General features: G+C 44.7%; 1 long non-coding RNA gene across 2 annotated transcripts; it reads left to right on the top strand.

Moving 5' to 3' along the window:
- Positions 1 to 313: 313 nt before the first annotated feature.
- Positions 314 to 7,432, top strand: LOC120839889. Of its 2 annotated transcripts, XR_005715425.3 has the most exons (5): positions 314 to 455; positions 2,436 to 2,533; positions 6,382 to 6,532; positions 6,628 to 6,728; positions 7,268 to 7,432. It is a non-coding gene; the product is annotated as an uncharacterized LOC120839889 (long non-coding RNA). The 2 variants fall into 2 exon arrangements; XR_006078226.1 differs by lacking the exon at positions 2,436 to 2,533 and having other exon boundaries at positions 316 to 455; positions 7,268 to 7,431.
- Positions 7,433 to 23,261: the final 15,829 nt, after the last annotated feature.

Here is a 23,261-nt window from a genome sequence, read left to right as displayed (position 1 = left end):
TAAATTTTTTAAGTATTCGTTTACTTCAGCAAACAAAAACAAGAGTTAAAATACGAAGTATTATAGTCACGTGATACATCCCCTGCGTCAGGAAGTGGCCCGACGTGATAAACCGAACGGTCCGGCCGGAGGACAAGGAAGCGTGGGAGAAGGACGAACTGCTGAAGCTGCCGAAGCAACGTTCGCGGGAAGTCTAACCGCCTGAAGCACGTTGCAGAGTCGAGACCAGTTGAGCGGCCGGAATTTTACGAACGATTATGCAAGCGTACGTCTTGAGGACGACCATGAGCCACATATCTTGCAGCTTTAAGCACAATATGTGGGAGTAACTCTCGGCGCCGGTTGTTTCAGGATCGCAGAGTGACGCGGAAACCCAGTGACAGTAAGCGGGTGCTAGTACCTCCGACGAGATGAGTGACTGCCCGGGAGGGCTGGAGGAAGCTTGTATGAGACAGGTAATTTTAATTTCATTTTCGCGCTTGCGAAGCAATTCATAAGACGTATTTTTAATTTGAGATTTTCTTTAGTTATGCCGCCACAAGTACAAGGAATTTCATCGATAGGGGTGCCGTGTGTTTGTTTTCATATGCCCAGAAACTAGGTAAAGGTTATGTGTTTTAACATTTTTTTCTGTGCTGATAGGCTTAAGGTTAGAATGAATTATATCTGTCAAGGCGTGGCGCAGTGTGTGTCTATTTGGAGAAGAGGTATGTGTGTGTGTGTGTGTGCGTGCGTGTTCGTTTGTCAGTTCGTTGGGGGAGAGAGAGGAGATGAAGAAGAGGAGGAGGGTGAGGGATCACGTCGAATCATTCAAATCGTTAACTCTGACAGTAATGAGGTAAGAAGGATACCTGCTAGTTACACCGGTTCGGTTTTGTGCCAAACTCAAATTGCGTTTTGCCGCGTAAATATTGCTACAATTTTTTTTTTCATCAACAAAATTAATTTTGAGGCATGCCGTTGACAAATAGGACCCCTGTTTTCAATCCCAGTCCAGGTTATTCGCGACTCCAGCGAACTATAGATGGCGCGCTGCTCAGGCAAAATTCGGACGAAAGAAGGTCGTTTTCGTTGTTCAGCATGCGGACCATCACAAATTCCTGCACTGCAGCGTAAAATCGGTGTTACATTTGAATGCAAAGCGATTTTTCGACCCTAGAAACGTTTGTCTACTCAGTGCGTAGGAAGGACCCGGTGGAATCATTAAAATAATTACTGGAAACAATGTTTGTTTCTATGCTGCCTACGAGAACCAAGCAGCGATAGCGGACGACAGGGTCGGGACAACCTCTTCTCCTGAGCTTCTCGGCGCTGCCGCTACGCGGCGTCGATTTCGCTGGAGTCACGAATAATGCGCTGGTAAATTTCCTGTACATAGTGCTGCTTCAAAGAGGAACTGAAGTTTATGTCTTCTATGTGTGCATTGGCAATGGCATGTGGCTCAACAAGACTTCCCACACGAAAGTTCTCAAATAGAAAAGGGAATCAATGTTCATCCGGTAAGGTTTGGTAATTATCTCCGCCACAGATGGCCTCCTTGGCGAATTGTAACCGGCAGACCTTCAAGCCGCACAAAGGCTAAGCAAAGCCACAACTGGATGCAGCAAGACTAAAAGCTTTATAATATACTGTAAGGACTATGGCTTTATAATAAGCCTTTTATAGCAAAACATACTGATCTGAAAAGCGTTGTTTGTGGTTATTTTAAAGTGGTGTACGGAAACTTCGTCTTATTGTATTAATTCTGGTTCACTGCACAGTTAAAAGGTTTGTCTTCGTTTGCTGCCAGAGAAATATAGCTTGCGATGAACTAAATCAAAGTTATGACTGCTGGTGTCATGTACATATTCATAACTTTTTTTTATTAAAATAATTGTAATCAAGTGTTTTTATGGGTTTTAGCACTGTGATTAAGATGCGTCAATGTGTTTTCTAAGAAAGACAACTAATTTGCAGTTTGTATCTTCTCCTAAAATAGTTTGTAGATCTGAGCATGTATTCATACCTGAATATGTGCCAGGCATTCCCCAGTATGTGTATAATTGTTTACTAGGCCTGTAAGCTTCCCCACTACATCATTGCCGCTATGTTAGCGCTTCCCAGCTATTATTCGAGAGAGATAAGTGTTTCTCAAGATCAATTAGGTTGAGATTGTTTAGCGTTAATGTTTTTGAGTCCCCCATTTTTAATTCCTGACAGAGCGCTTCAATGTCCGTTTATTTTTGGTTTGCCGCTATTTATCACCACAAGCTAAAACATCACGCCACTGGGATTAACCTGAAGCTCACCTCATGATTAACGACGCTGCCGTCCACTGTCTTAAGGTGGGCCTACGTTCATGGGTACTTGTCTAGTGGTTCTGGAGTTGATGTTGCTGAGATAACCGAGACGCCGATTTCTACGATGGCCTCTGTCAGCATCATGGTCAATTACAGCTGGCCCGAGCCCGAACCAGGCCAATCAACGTGCTGGCCCGAGCCCGGCCCGGGCCCACAGTCAAAAGTCTGAGCCCATCCCAGGCCTGGGCTTTCGGGTAAGCCCAAGCCCGTGCCCAGTGGTATAATCTTTAATCCAATCGCCATATTGAGATAAAGACGTCAAAATTCCTCAGTTTAAATGTCGGAAGTGCCTCAATAAGAGCAGGTATAAATATTAGTAGCAAATTTAATGATAAAAAAACTGCGCCGACTTTACTCAACAAGATTAACAATTCAATCAAGCGTTTCGTCTCCCATGCGGGGAACATCATCAGTGAAACCTTCAACCAGGAATGAGTGAAAAAACTTCAACAATCTTATTTAAGCAAGTCCGCATAAACATCGTGGGAGGGGGCCGCGGTTAGAGTTGCAAGCTGATGAGTCACTTCAGATGAACCATGATTCCACCAACCTTCGTGGACCCCACCTTTGTTCACACGCCAGAGTGGACGCATTCTCAAAGTCGAAACAGTGACCCGTATTCCAACAATGGTCTACGAGTTCCGTCTTCGCTGTGTTTGTTTAGGCGAGTACAGCGCTTCCAGCCTGTCTCCCCAATGTAGGATGTGTCACCGTCTAGACAGTTCACTTTATACACAACACCGCACTGGGACTGTGGGGGGGTGTAATCTTTAGTGATAAAAAAAAAACTGCTCCGACTTTACTCAACAAGATTAACAATTTAATCAAACGTTTTGTCTCCCATCCGGGAAACATCGTCAGTGAAACCTACAAGCAGGAATGAGGGAAAAAACTTCAACAGTCCTATTTAAGCAAATCCGCGTACACATCGGGGAGGGGGCCGCGGTTGGAATTGCAAGCATTGATGAGTTTCTTCGGATGAACCATGATTCCACGAACCTGCGTGGACCCCACCTTTGTTCGCGCGCCAGAGTGGACGCATTCTCAAAGTCGAAACAGTGACCCGTATTCCAACAATGGTCTACGAGTTCCGTCTTCGCTCTTGTCGCATGCATGGCCTTCGCAACGTCCCTTTTGTGTTCGTTTAAGCGAGTGGAGCGCTTCCGGCCTGTCTCCCCAATGTAGGATGCGTCACAGTTTAGACACTCCACTTTATACACAACACCGCACTGGGACTCAGGGGAGGTGTCATCTTTAGGTTTAGAAATGAGGTCGCGTAGTTTACGATGGGGTTTGAAAGCAGTGCGGATATTCAAAGGGGCGAGGGCCCTGCGAATAGACTCAGAAACACCTCTCAAATAGGGTATTGTTACTTGCCCTGTCCTAAGTCGTCCATTATCCTGACTTCTTTGCAGGTTTGTAGGTTTCACTGACGATGTTTTCCGGATGGGAGACGAAATGTTTGATTAAATTGTTAATCTTGTTGAGTAAAGTCGGAGCAGTTTTTTTTATCATTATGATTCCCGGCTTTTGGAATATTTTTGCATGTAATCTTTAGGTTTAGAAATGAAGTCACATAGTTTATGGTGGGGTTTGAAAGCTGTGCGGATATTCAAAGGGGCGAGGGCCCTGGGAATGGACTGAAAAGCACCTCTCAAATAGGGTATTGTTGCTTGCCCTGTCCTAAGTTGTCCATTATCCTGACTTCTTTGTCCCATCTGTTTGTGCGTGTTATTAATAAAACGTTTCGGATAATTCCGCTTCATCAGCAGGTCAACAATAACAGCATCCTCAGAAGCGCGCAAGCCGCCTCGGTGGCTCCGAGGCGAGAGCGCTGGCCTACGGATCCCCATGTGGCAGAGGCTTATTGCGGAGCAGGCGCCGTGTAACCGAGCTTTCGGTTGCACGTCGAAAGATCCCCAGGTAGTCTAAATTAATCCTCAGTCCTCCGCTGGGGCGTGCCAGATGCCCGTCGTTGGTTTAGCATGTAAATCCCCCAAATTTGACTTTTTTCTCAGAAGCGCGCAATTGAGGATTAGAAGAATTTCATTCGGACTGGTGTAGTAGGTTTTTTACGACAGCCCTTTTATGTTCGACAGAATGATGCGAGTTAAAGCTTAAGGGGGGATAGTACCCCGACATGCGACTTCGAGATGTTCTGCCATTATCTCAGCTCCTTCTGGGTAAAAACGGTTTAAACTTTCTGGGCATATTTCGCTGTCCTTCTAGCTATTCCAAGCAAAATATTATTTAAAACTATTGAGGTATTTTGTATTTATAAAAATTTGAAATAGAAGTTTTCTTGACTTAGTCAAGGAACATTTAAAATATAACTAATGCTAATAAAACAATGAAACTTCTCTCACATTTTCTATACAGTATTGGCATTTGACTGAACTAAAATAATAAGTTTGAAATGCTTAGGTCGTTCAAAATCAATTTTTGAACTTTGATACTTCAACTTAGGTGCTTTCTGCCTTGAGGAACTTGTAAATAAAAAAAAGTTTTCATGCAAATATTATATTTTTAGTTCAGTAGATGCGCAGGTTATGCAGCAAAACACGAGAGAAATATTACAAGAAAAGGTTCATTTGTTTGAGAGAAAATGTTCCTTATACGAGCAAAAACAGCGTTTTTCACAAATCACTTTTGAAAGTTTAGTTGTTCAACGCTCAGCCTAAAATACACCTGGTGCGTAGTCTTTAGCATCGTTTGCTTCAGATTTCTTCGCGAAACCTTTCCTTGCACTTGCTTTGGCCTTCCTTCTTCGCTTGCTCTGAGCAGAGATCCGAAAGTCACTTTTGACTATTCGGGCCTTGTCCATCCTGTTCAGGGCCACATTACAAAACACTCCAGGTGTGACGCCTAAAGTCTCAAACACTTGCTTCCTTGCTTGGTTGCCATTGTTGTAGAAGCTAACCGCGTCATACACGGCTGCTTTTACTGTGCATGCGCCCACAAATGTTGTCTTTGGGCACCTGCACCAGATCAGGTTATTCAGGGACTCGTTAGACTTCTGGGTTCGCCCCTGAAGGCACCTTCGTAGAAGCTCCGGTGCTGCGTCGTGAAAACTAATGTTTCACGATGTTTTGTCAGTAGCATCAATTAGAAACAACTTTTTTTTCCAGTTGCACCGTTTTTTTTTTTTTCAATGAGAGTTGCAATGTAAAGAAAGCTTTCTAAAGCCACGCCCACTTGAAAATGCTGATAGTATATTGATGACACTATTTTTAAAATACTTCTGGTGCTGCTACGAGCGTGCCGTTTGGAGAATATGTTCTGTATGAACCGTAGTATTTCTGGTTCTAATATTAAAAAAACTATTTTTGGGTTGTATTTACCTAGCATCCCTCCTTAAGAGGTTGCCTGTATCACAGCTTTGCGGTACACTGTTGTATATAAGCGACCGGTACTATTTCGGAACACATTAATATACAAAAAAGGCTTTGCACCGTTCTGTTCAACTTCATGTGTGAATTGGATTGATGATTCAATGCTGTTTAAAGCTAAATGAAAGTCACAAAAGGGACATGGCAAAGGCCACGCATGTGACAAGGGCGAAGACGGAACTCGTAGACCATTGTTGGAATACGGGACACAGTTTCGACTTTGAGAATGCGTCCACTCTGGCGCGTGAACAAAGGTGGGGTCCAAGCAGGTTCGTAGAATCATGGTTCATCCGAAATGGCTCATCAGCTTGTAACTCCAGCTGCGGCCCCCTCCTCAATGTGTATGCGGACTTGCTTAAATAGGACTGTTGAAGTTTCTTTCGCTCATTCCTGCTTCAAGGTTTCACCGACGATGTTTCCCAGATGGGAGACGAAACGTTTGATTAAATTGTTAATCTTGTTGAGTAAAGTCGGTGCAGTTTTTTTTATCATTATGATTCCCGGCTTTTGGAATATTTTTGCAGCACATTTAATGAAGAAATGGATGCCGATAAACACCTGCCAAGGTTGACTAAAAATAAACAGAAACATCCAATCAATAGTTATGATTGCACTAAGCGGTTGCTATGTGGATGTTTTTTTATGTTCAACAGCTCAGCAAAGTCTGCGGATCTGGTTATGCTTCCTGTACGAGACAGATCACGAAGCGGTTGCTGACTGACCAGTTGGGGCGAAAATTTTTGTGGGAAGGACGTAAGAGAAAGTTGACATTCAGGAACCTTCACCTTGCTGAGTGCATCATAAGTAAGTAATCTCTGGAACAGTAGTGCAGATCGCTTCACATGGAACCAGATTTATTGAATTGTTGGTGTCATACTTCTGTTGCTTTCTTTTATCAGATGCAGTGCAGAGCTGCCATAAATGTGAAGACTTCAAGGTAGAAACCATGGTCACGGATTAACTTCGCCACGCACCTGCCTGACATCAGTCATCTCAAGTGGTAAGCTGGTCTTATTAAGCTGATGTTAGCACAAAAATCAAACTTTTCTAGAACAGTAAGTATGGTGTGCAATTTCTTCAAAGCATAATTTCTATATGAGAGTATTTGAATGCTTTAAATATTAAAGCCAGTGACACCTTTTTTGGTTTAATTTGAGAGCAAATACTGCAGGTGTGAACAGTATTGAATAATTTTAAATAAAAAAAATTTTGTTTGGAGTGTTTCTCTAAGAGGAAAAATTTTATTATGTAATAGTACCTTATTATGAATTAAAAAGAATGCATAGACAACGAATTTTAAGAACACTGATATTTGATGTAAATCTAACAAACAAAAGTTGGCAATACAGTACACACATCCAGCATGAATGTGCTTTAAAAACAAGGCATAAAATACTTGTGATTTATTTACATCAGTTCCAATTCTTGCATATTTGAGTCACTTCACTTTGAACTTCACTGTTTTATTAGTTTTGTTTCAAAGAATGGTAAACCACTGCTCACATATCTTTAACGTAACATTTTTTCGTTGCTTTTCAGGAACATTCTCCACCACAGGAGAGAGAAATGTGAACTGCCTTAAGTGGGCCTTCATTGCGCTGAGCTTTTTATTATGTTTATCAGACATTTTTTTTAAGCAAAGTATCCTGCATTGTTCAGTAAGTATACTTTATTTTGAAAACCTCATGCTGTCTATGCAGCATTGTTCAAAAATTATACTTTATTTTAAAAGCATCAAGCACTGCTCGTCTGTCTAACAGTAACAATAAAGAGTTAATGGTGATTTGTTTGGCACTGCAACTTTTTCTACAGAACGGATGTGCATGCCTGACAGGCTGGGCAGGAATTGAGTGCGCTACTCACGTTCAAAGTTACGCTGCAAGACTGCAGCGGCATCTTTTGCCATGCAGTCGGTGCTACAGCTCTCATGGAATTCTGGTGTCCTCGTCACTAGAGCATATGACTACTGAAGCCTTAGACTTCAGTAGTCAATTCCTCAGGGCTATTCGTCATAGCTTATAACAATGTTTGTGTCCAGTATTTCAGTTCTCTCGCATGTGGCGAGGTCCACCTCACTAAAACGAGTCAGCATCAGTAGTGTCGCCTTCCTTGTCAGTGTCGTCTGCATTGATCCTGTGGTAAAGCTTCTGAGCTTGATGGTGAAAAAAAAACTTCAATATAAAGAATGTCTGCTGCGGGCCTGATTGCTACATTATACATCTGTAATGCGCCATTTAGGTATACATTGAGAGCATGCACGGGCCATACAGCAAATCTGCCCTCTGAGCTCTTGTTTTGTAAAGAATTGGACTCTTATCCGTTTAAATTTTTCTGTAGGACAGTTTACACGCTATATGCTAGCATAAAATGAAGGCTGCTTAGGCACTTCCTTGCCCTCCTGGCATAGGGCTGGTCCCTATACCAGGAAAGGTAATATCTCTGAGGTATGTACATGGTACATCCACAGGATCAGGCTGAACATCCTACAATGGTCCTGAATGTCCAGCTGCATCAACCAGATTGTGTTAGTGGTACGTTTTCTGGGGAACCATTTTGCACTGCACAGTAGATACTTTCAATGTTGGATGAATCGTAGCAGATATCCACTGGATATGTTAAATGTCCGAACAACACATCTCTCGGATGTTTAATAGACGGTTGCTGGTTGACTGGGTACCATCAAACCAATGTGCACCGGGGCACCTGTTGTCAATTACCGCTCATTGGTTTTCGCCCCCTAAACGCCATCAACCCAATGTGCACAGGGGTGCCTGTCGTCAATTGCCGCTTATTGGTTTTCGCCCCATAAATGCCATCAATCCAATGTGCACAGGGGGGCCTGTTGCCAATAGCCGCTCATTAGTTTTTGCCCCATAAATACCATCAACCCAATGTGCACAGGAGCACCTGTTGCCAATTGCTGCTCATTGGTTTTTGCCCCATAAATACCCTCAATGCAATGTGCACTGGGGTACCTGTTGCCAATTGCTGCTCATTGGTTTTTGTTTCATAAATGCAATCAGCCCAATGTGAATTCCCTAAAGGATTACCAATTGGTGCACATAGGTTTTTGTTTCATAAATGCATATTGCTCAATGTGTCTGGACCTACAGTTGCACATTGGTTCGATGTGAATTTTGGCCTCATTTCACATCGCCCATTTCCAGCAGGGTCGGCACATCTAAATCCAGAACAGTCGTCGAGAGAACCGCAAATGAAGGCAGCACCAAAACTAGCTCTCAAACTTTCCTGGGCTCCTCAGAAGTTAGATGTCACAGGCAGGATAACTTGCAGGGCGAGCAGATAGTTTAGAAAACCGGCAATGGCGCACATTTCTTTGTTGCTCCTTGAGCGAGTGCTGCAGTGTGCTTCTCTCATTAATTTGACACCGTCAAACATATTTTAGTACCCTGCTTTTGACTCCTACCGCCCAAACAGTAGGCCTGTTCCCACCATTTACCTCATTTTTTTCACTGTTCCCAGTAGAGATGTACAGTTTGAAAAATTGAAAGTTGAAATTCAATAACCTCTTGGAAAACTTTTATTTTCACATATACACGTTTGCAAGTCCGGTCTCAGGATACCGCCCTCTTGCTCAGTGGGGTGCGCTCTTGGGCGCGGCCATAATCCAATTACGACACCTTGGCAAGGCTTCGTAATCGGATTAGGACGCATCTAAGCGCACCCCAGCCGAGCAAGATGGCAGTGCCCTGAAGCCGGAGTTACAAACATGTATATGCTGATCTGTTGAGCTAAATTTGAGGAAAATCGGAGTCCATGAAAAGTGCCAAAGTTCCCCTCCAACAATTTTTCCATGGTCACCGATGTGACTCAAAATCGACTCAGCACCCCAAAGGCACATCTGAACTCGTAACCGGAATATTTTATTGAATTCAAGTCTTCTTGCACAGAGAATGAAACTTTAATTCTTTGTTCTTGTTCTCATCTTTTTTTTTCAAACTGAAAGTCACTGCTGGCAACACCGAAAAGTGACGTCAATGAAGGGTACAGGTTCAGTGTTTGGGCAGTAGAACTCGTTTGCAACTAATTACACAAGCTTTTATGGTTTGAAATAAGTGCTATTGAAGCCCATTGCAACCCGAACCAAGCAATCTGAAACAAATGCGCAACACTGTTTTTTCGACTGCCCGCTCAACCTGCATGTCTCTTTTCCCGGGATATCACACTGCTGGAAAGCGCAGGGAATTTCAGATGTTTATTATAGCATAACCCTCATTTGCTGTTTCCTCAGTACCCACTTTGAATATAGAATATCTAAATAGCACACTGAGAACAACAAAATCAGTGGGTTAAAAAAAAGGAAGTTAGTTTGGGAAGCTCAATATATCGGTGGAGTATTCCAACATTTACTATACGTTTAGTCACGTTCAATCATGTTGGCAATGTCACAAACATAGCTCTGTTTTTCTGAAGCAAAGTTAATAAAAAGACAACTAGTGGCAATATCTTTAGGCTCAACAATTTTTAAGGTGTTCTGAGGTGACAGGAAACACTCTTTAATATGCTGTGGCAAACGGTCATTTGAATTAGTGAGCACAACATTTTGGCAGAGCATGAAACACTTCTCATTCGGATGATTGACTACGAAGACTCGTTCAATGCGGAGATACCCTTCGTCTTTGCATTTTACAACTGTCAGGTTGCTTCTCGTAGCCCTTCTATATTGCTGACTGTGAAGTATCACCCCTGCAAACACAACCCGATTAAATTCGGTAGCTGAACTGAGTAGAGTGTTAAATGTTCTGTAAAAAGCTTCCTGCTCCTCGTGTGCGAACGTGGTCACAACCTTCGGGTGTCCCAACAGGGTTACCCCATCAACACAAATAGAATTTTGAATTCGTCGTCCTCCAAACATCTTTTGACATAGTTGTTTTACATGAGTAGCCAGAGGTAATTCATTTAGCAGAATGTTAACTTGCTGCAAAAGCATAACTCGCTCCACAATCTGAAGTGGCACTCCCTTCGCTGCTTTCGCTGTTTTTACGAGACGTCCGTTTCCTCCTTCAAAAACAAATGCTGATTGGGCCCAGAGTGGCTCAAGTTGTTTGGTTGCTTTGCTTAGATGGAGAATTTGGTGCAGATTGAATGTCATTGCTCGTTCATTGTAGAGGGACCTTGAGCCTGACACAAACCTCCTCAGCAGGGCATCTGTGTGGCATGAAATTAAGGATTAGCTTAAGTACACAAACAAAATGTTCAGCAACAACGCAACTGCAAAGTCAAGTTGAGCTCTTGAGGGATTTTCTGGAAATGTGTATTGGCTGTAGTGAATTTAGCTCATTATCATTGAGAGATTTATCACATTTTCTTATTGTTGAGGTCCTCTTGAACAATTCACAGCTCACATTTTAAGTAATGGATTAGATTCATTCAGATTCTCACCTGCTTTCTTGAGGGCACATGGTGTTATCTCTGAAGAAAGAAGTATGTAGATGGCTTCGACGAGTGTGGACCAATGACTCCAGTAGCGTCGAGGAAGAATGTTGAAGGTGCAAGGAAGGCTGTAATATAAAAGCCAATGGCGCCATTCACTGGCTTTCCAGTATCCTCGCTCGGACAGAGGTCGTGGTAGACGTGTGAACATGTGAGGGGGCTGGATAGCCAAGAGGCGGTTATTTACCGCCGCTGCTGTTGAGGGACTTCCTAAAAAAAAATTAACAGATTGTTTAGCATAATGTATTTTTGTATACTGCTACAATAGATGTTCAAGAATAATATATCTGAATGCAGACTACATTACTGTGGCAGGCAGTGCTTTTTGCATGTTATGATCCTAGTGAAAACTCATTCTAAGGCTCTAAGCAATGTAAAAATCCAAAAATCAGAACCATGCACCACCTGCTTTCCTATTAAAAATGTGAGCAAACATTTTCTTTTTATGCCATTTTGTACAACAAAACAAAAACACCAACCATTGTGAATACCACTGAGTGTTCTCTGCAATTATTTGGTAGCCATGTGGAGCATTTACAATGCACTTAAAAACCAGATGTCGAATACATGACAAGGAGTGTAGAGCCTCATACAGGATGAATACAGTTTAGGGCAGGGGTGGCCAGGCTGACCCAGCCTAAGAGTCGCAAACAAAACCACGAAACTTCCAAGAGCCGTGAACCGGGGGGGGGGGGGGGGTGCACTCTTTTGTCCAGAGCAATAAACGAAACTCGAACTACTTTCAAACTATCCGAGTCAAAAGCGGTCCAACTGTATGTAAGGTAGCAGTAGTACAAGACTGCCAAACTGCAACCTGTCTTTCAATTTAAAATGTGTTCCATTTCTCTTTTTGGGGAAGTGCTCGTGTGGTGTTGGACCGGGGGGGAGGCGGTGGAGTGGGGGGGGGGAGGGGAGGGGAGGAGAGGAGGAGGGGAGGGAGCTGCAACTTAACACGCAAAGAGCCACATCTGGCTCGCGAGCCGCAGCTTGGCCACCCCTGGTTTAGGGTATGGCAAGCATTATGAGATAAGATTTAGCCACAGCTTACCAATGTAATAACTCTCTGGAGTACACGGAGTTGAACATGTAATCGGTGAATTGCCGTGTTACTCCGAGGAGTACGCTGTGCATGTAGTCAGCACCATATCCCCATACCAAGTTGAAGTGCGTGAGGTTTATGAGGGGTGAAGGCCCCTTGATGCCGTTTACGGGATTGTTGAATTGCAGTGCGAGCTCCATATCGCGATGAACTCCTTGCTCTGTCCGCTCTTCGTCAGGTTATACGTCCAGGTACCTCAAGCTCCCTGGAAAAGTCGAAGGAGGTTAGTCAGTGATCAGTACTATCAATGGCCACACAACAAAACTAAATTAAGCCTCTCAGGCAGACATCAACTAGGTTATATCAGAAGACATCACTGCGAGAGACAATGACCCTGACCATATATTGAGAATGCTTACCCTCTTTGTATTCTCCTCGTGTAAGGCACCAAGGGCATCCGAAGAAGCCATTGAAAAGGGTCGAGTTTTGGACAGCAGCACGAGCCGGTGCGTCTACACAGCAACACAGTGGGTAGACCTTCGATGAGATCAGCTTTGAGTTGAATTTCCACGTAATTTCCTTCATACTTTTGACACTGTCCACAAACTCTTTTAGAAAAATAGTCATATTGGGATGTTTGGGTCCGAACCACAGTCCAGAAAGCACGCAGTGCTGAAAGCGAAGGTTCGTCGGCAGTTCATTTATTATGAACTGTAGTGGCCACACTGATGATTTCGATGATTTAAAGAGGGGACTTCCGTCCGTGTTGAAATTAAAGGTTAGATCACTCCAGCGAAGGTCGCCCGTCTTCTTTAAGTGCTTGTGCAAGGCACCAGCAGTTGTGTCAGTGATGGTGTCATTGTCTGGCTCATGTTGAAGTTTCTGCAGATTGCTGTAGAGTGGGCCTTTTGTTAGGTTGATCAGATGCCGCACCTGCTCTTCGAAGGAAAAGATAGTGAAGAAGCACCCTTTGCTCTTCACTTTTGCAAGCTCAAACGACTTGTTACAAGTTGCACACATCACAGTTCCGTCAGGCTGAGGCTGTTCCAACAAATTCCCACACTCTTCGCAGTAGAAGTGATGTGCAGCCACATGGTCCGATTTCGGTTTCCATAGTTTTCGAAATAAATACTTGCTTCGTGGCAATACATCCTTCACGCCGAACAACATATTGATTAACTGCAGCAAAGACTCCAGGCCAGTCCAAGGCATGTTCAGTGAGACAACAAGTGCCATTATCATCAGAATAGCTTCAACCTTTCTTGTTGGCGAATTTGGCAACGTCTCGTTTCCGAACTGCTCAAAGCTGTCCGCAAGCAGTCTGGCCTCATCATACGCCGTGTCCGCGCAAGAATCGGGGAGGGGCTCACCGTCGTCGATCTCATCTGCGGAGTTAGCTTCGCTTTCAGTTTCGCCTTGCGTTGCAGAGGATTGCTCGAAGTCATCTGCTTCATTTTCGTTTTGAGAAAATATTTCTGTGCCGCAATCGCTACTGGTATCGACGGTAGCTTCTGCTTCTTTACGATCCACGTGGACGGCTTCGCAGCTCCCTTGACTCCCTGACGGAGGTGCAGGTTCGCTGGCGCGCGAGCAGGCCGGTTGTGCCTTGTCATCATCACAAGAGCGAGTAGATCGTCGGTGTTTCGTAGCGTACGGCACTTCGAACGGCTCATCACTGTGCAGATAAGCTTTACGCTGCCTTTTACCTTCAGAAGACATGGTTTAGACTTCCGATTTCGCTGCACGTTGTGTTTTTCGTAGCCACTTCGGGGAGAATTCGACGTCAACAGCGGGCTCAGCCAACGAACAGGGTTTGTTTACTTAATTACGGCAATTCTCTGCGGCATTGGCGGCAGACAGTAAATTAGGAAATTAGGTACGCGAGTGTCTCAGATACCGAACACGGTGATACGGAACACCGAAGTGCAGAACACCGAAGAGAGAGAGAGGAGGAGAGTGTCCGAGCACTGAGCCGACCGAGCTTCGCTCCGAGCCGCCTAGAAGGTCAGAAGCAGTAGGGCCGTAGCTAGTAAGCTACCGCTGCGATTGCGGAGGCCGCGTTTAATAAAACATCAATGGTTTGATGGAATGTAATATTAGTGTCCGGTATCTACTCTCAAATTTTTAATTCCGACGCGTTACCGCGCCAAACCGAAACCGAAACCATCTCTGAGTCCATCTGAGACACTCGGAAGCTTTTCCGTTAATCGATTTCTAGGTAACAAAATACTTCCAGTTAAGCTGAATCTAGTTCATAAAAAGACTGAAATTTGTTAAAACGAATTAAAACTATATGTTGATCGACGTGTGTTTTTTTTATGCCGCCCGGTTCAGACCTCTGTTTGGGACCCAGGGACCGGGGTCCCTGGTTTTGAGGGTTCGTTACGCCAACTCCTAACTCCACCACTGCGCCGATTACGCGACTGCGTGACTGCGTGTTTCGGGTCCTCGTCCTAGTGTATCGTCGTGGTGTTCGATCCTCAGTCGCCCCCAATTTTTTTTGTTGTTGTTGTTTTGTTCGACCTGTTTTGCAAGTCATGTACTACGCGCTAGTGGAATATCTGCTGGACGGCGTGAGAGCTATTGTGCCAGTTCGGTTAATCAAAAACTTTAACCCTACAAGTGTTAAGGACATAGACAAGACGATCAGGCCAACTTTCTGGAAATCTGAGGATGGCCTCATCGAGAACTTCTACGATGCTCGAGTAAAGGAGCTAGCAGGTAAGTTATATTAGGTTAAGTCTGTAAAATTTGGTAGCAATTAGTAGGTAACTAGTTTTTCTGTCGATTTACCCAATTCGACTTCTTTCAGCGAAGAGCGTGGTCGAGCGACGAAACGAAACTCGTATCTGTAAGCGAAACTATATGCGTGAAAACTGGCGATTTCGCTCTTAAGTGTTACTTTTGATGGACATTTCGGATCGCTACCTTACGGGTTTGGGTCTACGGCCGTGGAAGGCGGTTTTGGATGCTTGTAGATAGATAGGCGGTCAAGCCCGCCTTGTGAATCAAATCTGAAAGCGAGGCCGCCGTTCTCTGAAGTGCCATTCAATGACACGTCGTAGTTTAGTTTTCGTTCGCTGAAACGTAGTTTCTGCGATGAAACTGCCCGACAATCGGACGAACGAAGTAATCGCATACGATTTTTGAGAAATATCACGCGGTTGCGTTTTACGGCGGGAGATCCCAGAACGTGTCTTTCCGAGACCTTATTTGCGATTTCCTTGCCATAATTACGCTTCCCGTTCGAAGGAGTGGCTTTCGGACTGTCACGCCGGACGTCGAATGGACGATTCTGCCGTCCTGTGTCTCTCGCTTAAATGCCCTCGGGGTCCCCTGAAAAAGAGTCCAATCGTCCTGGCTGAAAAAGCATTTTGTTTTCTTGTTTACCTAGCTGTACTTGTTTGTTAGATGTAAGCCAGCCTTACTAGAGGAGTGTGTATACTATATATATATATATATTGTGTGTGTGTGTGTTTTTTGCTCGCTCGAGTAATGCTATATGCACTCCGGAGTGCAGCTCGGCCGGAAATTGCTATATGCACTACGTTTGTCTCGTATAAACTGAATGATCACAACGAGTTTTCCAACCGGTGGCATAGCGTAGGGGTTAGGGTGTCCGCTTCGTACGCAAGTGGACGCGGGTACCAATCGCGGTAAGGCAACCTTTTTTTTTTTCCTTTTCTTTTTTTCTTGAACGTTGTTTTGTCGACGCATTTGGCGATATTTATATTTCTTTTTTTGCAACGATCACTAAAAAAAAAAACACCGAATTTGTTGACGAAACTTCGCAGACTTCGCAGATCGGGGACAGCGGGGCTTGGGTTGCCGGCTGGACGCCGGGAAGCGGCGTGTACTGGTTAACTTTTCTAATTAGCAGCCTCATACTGTCGCCGCGAAGCGGCGTGAACGCAGGCGGGGGGCTGTGTTTACGAGCTCCCCAGTGATACACGCGCAGTTCGAAAAAGGGTGGCCCGAGCGGCATGAGCTCTCCCCGTAGTGCATATAGCAATTTCCGTCCAAAGTGCACTACGTAGTGCATATAGCATCGCTCTTTTTCCTCTGTACTGCTTTATTGGGGTATGAAAACGAAAATTAAAAAAATGCGCGAAACCTTTTGAAATAGCTTAACTATGCTTCATAGTATCTGTAAATAGTAATCACACTTGTATTTTGATTGGATGGCTGGATTTTTCGGCTTGTAGGTCACATTTGGCGAGCGTTTCAAAATCGTCAGTTCAGGAAAAGAGGAAGGGGGAAGAACTATCACATGTAACTCTACTAAAAAAAAGTCCCGGCGTTTACACCCCCTTCCCGCCCTCTTTTCAAACTCTTCAGGTCAATTAAAAAAAAAAGGATGCGTCTGCTTTGGCGGTCTTGGCCGTGGTCGACCTACGAGCCATTTTCACCATACGTCCTGGCGCTTTCTTCTTTCTTATCGGACCATCTTTTGACGTTAGACTGGCAAGTTTCGCATTAGAAAAAGTGCTGTGCTCTTGGTAAAGATTTCTAGCATTCTTGGTTTTTAGGAACTTTGGCATGAATGTTTGAGAGATTTTTTCCTATTGAAACTGATTCTGGAGACTGCCATTACTTTGGGGGGGGGGGGGGGGGTGAAGGGCTGGGGCTGGGCTTTGCAAAGATTTTCTCACTTTCGCTAAATACTGTAAAGAAAGCATCCTTGACGCTCATAATGTAACTTATAGGGAAATTAAAATTAGAAAAAAAAAAAAAATTACCTTCCTCATGACGTCCTTGGTTGCTTAGGTGGCTCTGAACTAGAGGATGGGTAGTGAGCTCAGCAAGCGCTCACAGCTGCCGCACTTGGTGTCGACGGCGTGAGAGGGCGCCACTAAAGCATGTTCTGGATAGGCTGTATGTAGCGGGCAGCCAGAGTGGCTCTCATTGCATTCGCTGCGCAATCAAACACTAATTCGGCATGAGACTTCTTTGGCCACAAACGACAGCAAACACGGGGTGAAGATCAGTTCAGAATGGGAGCCACTTCGCACTGCCATACTGCGAAACAGCCAAACCGCAAGACAAAGCTTCTCGCCGAAGGCCTTCGGAACCCTCGGAGCCGGTCGGATCCTCCTCTCCATATGACCGCAGCGCCGCCGCGTACATGCGAGACCTTTCCGTGTCAGCGCCTGATCCCACTACTACTTTCTAGTATGTGCTGCCTTTTCACCGCTTGGTGGCGGGTATGTCGACGGGTCATTTCTTGTTTCCGTACTTTGTAAACTGCATTTGTTTCTTTTCTGATTTAAAATGCTGAACAAAAACTACTTTTATAAATAATTGAAACGGTTCGCGCCACTTATATTTTGTATTTCGACTAAGAAGAAGCTTTTAGCGGCTCTGACCAGTAGTAAGCCCAGGACCAAAGACGTCGCATTTTGCGCGCTTTCGGTACCACGGGTCGCCCTCGTTGGTGGAGGAGGTTTCCGCGTCCGGTTAAATTATGACGCAGTGATATTTGGTTACTCTCTCCGTGCCCGCTGGCTTGCCCGAACCCCAAGAGACGTGGAAACCGCAAAAAAGGTAGACGCTTAAATATGATTGCAGCGCCCCTTTAAATGTCACCAGTGGTCTTCAGGCACGCGCTAGGGTTGGCAATGTAGAGGGCACGTGCTCTGCCCGGGCGGTATTGTGGTTATGGGCAGTAAAAGCTACAGGCATGTGGTTATGTCACAGGGCTGTAAAAGATACAGGCATGTGGTTATGGCTTTAAAGCAGGCTTCTCTGGAGCGAGCACTTGCTCTAAAAAGACACGCTTCAAAGCAGGGAGTACGGGCTAGTTGGAGCTTATATAGCCTTCGAGATCTGCGAAAGTGAGAAGAGCAGAAATGTATCGCTTTTATTTTTGAGATTACATTACAACAACGAAGCTTGTAGCTCAGTGCGTCACATATGAGCATACTTATGTCACGCTTGAGCGAGTATTCTTGCTCAAATTACGTAATATTATAACCTTAACTTGTTGCACAGTCATTTTAACAAGAATTGGAAATAGCTCAAATGTAGCCAAATAGCCAGAACTTAATTTTGATGCCAACTACAATAAAGTGTAGCCCAATTTGGCTATAATATTTGCTCCCTCCCCTTACCCCCTTACTATCCTGTTGGCGATTGCCAACAGGATAGTAAGGGGGTAAGGGGAAGGAGCACTGTGTCACCGTCTCTCGGGCTCTCTGCCAAGCATTCGATGAGATTTCAATTATTGTGTTACAGGACATATGCAGAGGAAAAAACATTTTTTTTTAAACAGCTTAGATGGAAGAAGGATGTCGTAAAACTATATTACAACGAAGGTACGGGCGATTTTTGTTAAATGCGATCACACAATTGTTTTAAGATTAGATTAGTTTTCTGGCGTTTAAAAGCAAAAGATTGATGTTTATGGGGTGCTGTCGTAACATAGTTCGTACAAGAGCAAAGAAAATAGTAATATTTCGTTTTCTTACCCCTTTAAGAACTAATTCTGATTAGGTTATTGATGCCAATAGATTCTGTGCGAAATTACCCAAGCATCAAGGTGGATGGAGGGATTGTAGGTGCATGCGTAGGACGAGCTGGTGTCAGCAGCAGTATTTTTCCAAAGAAAAGATCTAGATCAAATATAATGTTGCACGTGCTTTTGTCGTCCCCTTCTTTTTGTTATTTACTTCAAATCTTTCCTACGTGTGTGCACGCATGTAACTACACTCGCCATAGGCCTGAGGAAGCTTGGGAAATTCGCAACTCGTCTATTGGTAAGCGTTGAACAGGTCTAATGTTATGTTTCTTGTTTTGTGTTTGTTGATTTAGAAAGCAAGGCTGCTCTTCTGGACCAATTGATCAAGAAGAAACGGGCTATACCACGAATTATTGATCTACCAGAAGAGCCTATAGATGTATTGTCCTCCCTCGTAATCACTGCTACTATATAGTACTGTAGTGCATCTTTTTTGGATGCTACAAAACTTTGAAATTCACCAAAAGTTAAGAGGTAGTGCCCGTCCATATTGTATCAGTCTTACCTTCTTTTATGTCATTTTGGTGCTTTTTCTAGCAAGGTATAGGGCTTACCTCTGTATTCATAGATGTTTGACTCTAATTTCATTGCTACTGACTTGTGGAGAACTTCATCGAACTAAGTTTTCTGCAAGGCAGTTCTTGCAAGTCCACATGGATTTTTGAAGCCCATTGGCATCTAGCCCAAAGGGGCAGTAAAGTTCTAATCAAGTGACATCCTTAAACGTGATCTGAGCGTTATGATAAAACAACAGCTGTGCTGTTGGTTCATCATAATGCTGGTTTATAAACCTGTTCTCGGCCAAGGTTTATGATGGTAGTAGCAATACTAGTTTCCATATCCCTATGCTTTTCAGGTGGATGAGGCATCAACTTCCAAAGAAAAGCACACTATGCACGCAGCAGCTCACAGGGCCCAAATGAAAGACATGTTAGATGAGAAGAAAAGAGAGGAGGAAGGCAAGGAGATAAGGCACCAGAGAGTCGTGGCAAAGATGCAGAAAAAGATTGACTTCCTTGAGGACGAGCTTCTTCGGGAGCGTCAGCCCTCCAGAAGTCTGACAGATGCACTCCTTAGAGGCGAGTTTTCACTGCAATTTCAAAAGCGAAACAGGTGGGGGTACCTTAGTAAATCTTATTCCCAAACAATTATGCAAGCATTGGAAAAGCCAAGTAGTTAAGTCCGAGACGCAAAAACAAATCTGCAATTATGAAGCTGCCTTATATTTTCGGAAACATTCCAGGTCAGTTTGTTGGTTACTTTCATGTTTCTTATAAAAGTAACTGGCAAACTGACCTGTCATGTCTTTCAACATTAAAAGAAAGTAGGATCTTTTAATGAGACAATTTTTCCTGGAGGTAATGATAAGCCTGATAAAATATATGTATTAGTTATTAACTACGACATTCTACAACCCGGTACTGAGGTTACAAAAAGGGGAAAGCACAAACATCCCAATAGACCTGTTGCAAAATGTACAGCGCCACGACGGCAGGGAATTTCGCAAACCCTCGGTACAGAACATGCGCTTTCTCGTTGCGCTTCCACGATTGCGCACGTCGCGGCAGCTATTGCCAGCAGCCATCCGCCATTCCGCCCATCCGCCGGAAAGTCGTACCTCGTTGGCGGCGTACAGTATCTGTGGCAGCGTAAAAGCATTGCGAAAGATGATTTGAATACGTTTTTGGTTGTAAATTCTTTCACATCTTGCAGTGTCACAGAATCAACTTAATTTGCACTACGACCGTGGCAGGGTTCGACTAGGTTCGACAAAGCATTGGCTCAGCAGATGACAAAGGCGGTGCGGTACAAAGGAGAGGGCAGAAAAAAGGGGGAGACCCTCTCCCCCACGCGCTCGTCCGAAGATCCGACTCTCGGCTACTCGACTCTGAGGTGCTCGAACGTTGTTGCTATGGTAACCTGCGCCTGCTCGCGTAAACCACATAGTAGCAGGAGGAAAGTCGATGGGAGCCCCGTACCAAGTACTCCCATTATTCGTTGTGCGCGCGGGCTTTCGGGATTTTTGCAAAGGGTCTATTAAGACATTTGTGTTTGTCTCATCTTGTAGCCTCTGTCTCGGGTTGTAGAATGTTGTATAACAACCAGCTCGCATGCCTGGTAGTATTGTCTTTAGTTATTAGCCCTACAAGACCTAGCATATCGAAAGATATGCTAGGTTCTAATCTGGCCTTAAAGGGCAGCTCCGTCATCAGCATGGACAATTTCAGCACAATATATTTTATGAGTGTGACACAATTTAAGGTTGTAAAAAATAATTCTAGAACTTTTTATTCAAAAATTGGTGTTCAGATCGAAACCAAAATCATTTCGCAACTATTTTGCATAGCCTTGCCTGCGACGCCACATATCATGTACTTGGGTAGCTATCGTGCAGTCAGCACGCCTGCTGCTAAAAGTATGGCAGTGTTGACAAAAATTGCTCTGGTCAAGAAAGGGGAAGATGTGATTCAGAGTTGTTACGAGTCTTCAAGGATGAAACTTTAGAAGACTCGCAGCTCGCCCATGCCAGCCGCCATTGGCACTGAGAAGAGGCAGGTAGAATGCTGGGCAGTTTGATACTTGAGACCCATGTTACGGATAAAAAAAAACAGGACGCGGGATGGCCAAAAAAACATGGCGAACCGGCGGAGGCGGTTGATCTGACAAACCGCGTTCGGCTTTGGCTAGCAGATGGCGTTCGTTAAATGGCGTCAGCTGTTGCTGGCTTCACGCGGCAGTACCGTGAGTGCTTCTATTCATTCGGCGTTCATTGCCATGGTGACGGCGAGGAAAGCAGACAAACTTTATGTTGCCGAAGAACGCTGCGGCGCAGCGATAGCAGGTGCGTTCTAAGTCCCTTCCCGCATGCTTTTCAATGGGCGGAAGGCGAACAAAAATAGGTCGAAATAAGGACTTAAGGCAGAATGCTGCATCTCTCCAGCGCCTCATAATTTGACGAGCCTTGCACGAAAAGCATGTTTTTTCGGCCTTCCCGCGTCCTGTTTTTTTTATCCGTAACAGGGGTCTAGAGTATCAAACTGCCGAACACTGTGCAGAAGCTTCTAAAACGTAAAATGCTATGTCACTCGCAACCCCCCCCCCCCCCTTTTTGCCAGTAGAGCAGCCTCCGGTCATACCGTACCGGCACACATACCCTCAAAAATCCAAGCACACCAAAAAAAGAACACTCACGCATCACGGATTTGCAACTTTGAATATTGTCACGGGTGGTGACCAAAAAAAACAATAAATACACAGAAAGAAATAAACGTTTAATGTGGCGAACTTGTGCCAAACATAAAATGAAATAGAAAGATAACAACAGAACGTCGCGGGCGTCGAAGACGGCGAAGCAGCAAGGTCGAACGCTGAGGCGAAACTGACTCGACAAGGTTGCGGGTGGCCTCTTATCTAGAATGAGGCACTATCTCGAAGATTCGGCGGAGAAGGTTCGAGCGTAGCGCGGTCGGGGCGAGAATGAACACGCACTTTCTAGAACAACATAAGCAGGGATAAACGACAGAAGTTATGTCCGGAGCAAGAATAAACGAGAAAGTTCTAGAAGTTCGTGACCCTGCGCGCGGCATTATCCCCCCCGTTAAAAGCGCATCGTCCCGATGCAGCACAAAACGAAAAACAAAAAAAAACAAAAAAAAATCTAAAACAAAACGACAGCAGAATCGCGAGCCACAGTTCACAGTTCAGAGTTCACAGTTCACTCGTCGAAAAGATAAAAAAGTTCTATCGTTCGTAATACGGCTTCAGCCGGACGACGTGCACCACCTCGGGTCGCGGCTGACGTCTTGCAGATGGGCGCGTTCCGTCGGGAAGGACTTCGTAGTTTAAGTCCCCGAGACGGCGAAGCAGCAAGGTCGAACGCTGAGGCGAAACTGACTCGACAAGGTTGCGGGTGGCCTCTTATCTAGAATGAGGCACTATCTCGAATATTCGGCGGAGAAGGTTCGAGCGTAGCGCGCTCAGGGCGAGAATGAACACGCACTTTCTAGAACAACATAAGCAGGGATAAACGACAGAAGTTATGTCCGGAGCAAGAATAAACGAGAAAGTTCTAGAAGTTCGTGACCCTGCGCGCGGCATTATCCCCCCCTTTAAAATAGTGCCGCGCGCAGGGTCACGAACTTCTAGAACTTTCTCGTTTATTCTTGCTCCGGACATAACTTCTGTCGTTTATCCCTGCTTATGTTGTTCTAGAAAGTGCGTGTTCATTCTCGCCCCGAGCGCGCTACGCTCGAACCTTCTCCGCCGAATGTTCGAGATAGTGCCTCATTCTAGATAAGAGGCCACCCGCAACCTTGTCGAGTCAGTTTCGCCTCCGCGTTCGACCTTGCTGCTTCGCCGTCTTCGACGCCCGCGACGCTCTGTTGTTATATTTCTATTTCCTTTTATGTTTGGCACAAGTTCGCCACATTAAACGTTTATTTCTTTCTGTGTATTTATTGTTTTTTTTGGTCACCACCCGTGACATTTTGGTGGAGGTGCTGGGTAACGCATGCCCCTGCCGC

Source organism: Ixodes scapularis, unplaced genomic scaffold, assembly GCF_016920785.2.
Source record: "Ixodes scapularis isolate PalLabHiFi unplaced genomic scaffold, ASM1692078v2 PGA_scaffold4__175_contigs__length_147842914, whole genome shotgun sequence".
In the NCBI taxonomy this organism is placed as follows: Eukaryota; Metazoa; Arthropoda; class Arachnida; order Ixodida; family Ixodidae; genus Ixodes; species Ixodes scapularis.
Note: the sequence above shows the minus strand (reverse complement) of the source record. Positions and strands in the feature narration are given on the sequence as shown.